The sequence below is a fragment of the Poecilia reticulata genome, chromosome 12, assembly GCF_904066995.2.
Source record: "Poecilia reticulata chromosome 12, P_reticulata-male-v2, whole genome shotgun sequence".
NCBI lineage: Eukaryota > Metazoa > Chordata > Actinopteri > Cyprinodontiformes > Poeciliidae > Poecilia > Poecilia reticulata.
In genome coordinates this window covers 25,169,448-25,171,810 of record NC_088841.1, presented here as the reverse complement: position 1 = coordinate 25,171,810, position 2,363 = coordinate 25,169,448, and the positions used below count along the sequence as shown (strand labels likewise).

Genomic DNA, 2,363 nt, shown 5'->3' with positions numbered 1-2,363 from the left:
ATTAATAACAAGGTTGGATAAAAACATCGAGCTTCTCATTCCTTAAAGCATCATGAAGAAAGACTCACCCTGGAACTGCAGGAAACAATTTAGAAAGTTTAATAAATATAAACATTTAGCATTAAAGATGGAAAAAACTAAATATATTCTAATAAGTGATTTAATTAAATGTTTATTTGTAACTTTTAATGTATAAAACTATAAAAAATGTGTTAATGGTTAAATAAAAAAATTCAGAATTTGCCAATTCTTTATCCAATTAATAATCAGAATAATCAATAACTGTCAGGATCCGTGTTTCCCCAGTTATGTTTTTGTTTGTCAGTCTTGTTTGTCTTCCATCCTGGTTGGAACCGGCACTACGCCTGGTGTCCACCAGAGGGCACCACCTCTCCACCCCTGAGAAGCCGCCTGGGTCAACCCGTACACACACCTGCAGCTTGTTGAGGAGGCGTGTGACGGTGGATATAAGCAGCGGCTCCACTTCATCTCACCGCCTGAGTGTTTGCTCGCATTGGTAACACTACGTTCCAGAACTAGGCCCTCTGAGTATTGTCTGAATCTAACCTCTGTTGTTTCCTCGTCAGATTCTCCCGCCGCCTCCTCGTTGCTCTGGTTCGTTCCATCACTGCTGGCTTCTGAGTGAGTGTGCCTTTCCCTCCGTGGATCATCTCCCTCTGTGTCCTCCCTCGACGCTACCGGTATTACCGGCCTAGACGCCACCCCTCGTGAGATCCTCCCGCCTGTGTCCTCCCTCGACGAAGCCGGTGTTACCGGCTGTCGCCAACCCCGAGTGTGTGTGCGTACTACTCCCTGTTGTCGATCCGTCTCCGGTGGATTCCCCTTCGGGACGCCACGGGTCAGGAGACCCGCGCCCGAACCCTCCCGGAGAACAACCTCCGACAGACCTAGCTCCAGGCTGTCACCTCAGGTGAAGTCACCTGACCGTTCCAGGATTACTCGCCGTTCCCGGAGAACAACCTCCGACAGACCTAGCTCCAGGCTGTCGCCTCAGGTGAAGTCACCTGACCGTTCCAGGATTACTTACCGTTCTCACTCCACTACATCTACTTCATCCTCCTTCCAAGTAAGCCCTCCTCAGTCGTTATCATTCTACTCGTCACCGTTCTCTGTCTAACCCTGTGCTCCCCTGTTGACAGTCAGACGACCCGGTCCGCAGTTCCAGAACTCACCTCCTTCCCTTTCAATAAAATCATTGTAAACTTTACTGCCTGTCTGGTTGTGTTCTCGCATGTGGGTTCGTAACTTACCTCCCATCATGACAATAACTTTGGGTCATTTAAATACAGGGTTGTCTAACCAGATTTGTTTCCACCAGTTAATTGGGGTTTACTCATTATTCTTCCAGCTTGAATGTTTCACTGCAGCTTTGTTTTGTTCCTGTTCCTCCAAGCTGAACGTTGATCCTCATGAATGTTTCCCCTCATGCAGAACCTGAGCAGAGACATTTATGACCTTTATACCGAGAGCCAAGAGGTGGAGGACCGGCTGCTGGTGTCTCCGTCTCACTTTCTGATGTCTCCGACCAAACACTCCACCCTCAACATCAACATTTAAAACATGATACAGGGATGCAGATTTCCTGCTTTCCCACTTGAAACAATCTAGTCTAAATATCATACACAGGGATGCATTGACATAAAAAATTGGGCAGAAATATTGATCTAGTGGCCGATTACAGATATTTATACTTTCAAAATTTGTCTAAAATCATCCAGACTTTTGTCCACTAACAAAGATTAAAATATCTCAACATGAAATGTAATGGAGCAGTTCTCATAAAAATAGAAAATTAAAATAAAAAATGACAAAATGCTGCTCTCCATAACAACTTCGACTTCCCGACTAACCCGACTGCCATTGAACGCACCAGAAACCGTGGGGCTGAAGCGGCTAGCTAGCTTAGCTTAGCTCGAAGCCCATCGTGATTACTCTCGTCTCGTCCCTCTCGCACCGACCGCTCTCCAAGCTCCTCCAACGTCCCCGAATCTCGTCCTTTTCCGTGCTTTGTCCGGTTTTCTCTCCCTCCAGTCCGTGTTTCTTCACTTCTAGTCCGAGATGAGGGAGGCCTGTAATTCAGAGGTCCCCAAGCCTGGTCCTCAAGGCCCAATGTCCTGCATGTTTTAGATGTTTCCCTGCTGCTGCACACCTGAGTTAAATGAACAGGTGATTAACTGGCTTCTGCAGCAATTGAAAGAATGCAAAGGAGGTGATGCAATCATATGCATCAACTGTACTGGAGTCCGGACTCATCAAAAACATGCAGGGCAGCTGTCCCTGAGGACCAGGGTTGGGGACCACTGCTGTGATTGACATAGGTAGACCTCAAAAAATCATATTGT

At 46.7% G+C, this 2,363-nt stretch overlaps 1 long non-coding RNA gene across 1 annotated transcript; it reads left to right on the top strand.

Annotated features, from left to right (window-relative positions):
- The first annotated feature begins 325 nt into the window (after window positions 1–325).
- On the top strand, window positions 326–1,228 carry LOC145554274 (uncharacterized). Its single transcript, XR_014090296.1, has 2 exons — window positions 326–1,087; window positions 1,161–1,228. It is a non-coding gene; the product is annotated as an uncharacterized LOC145554274 (long non-coding RNA).
- The last annotated feature ends 1,135 nt before the right edge of the window (window positions 1,229–2,363 follow it).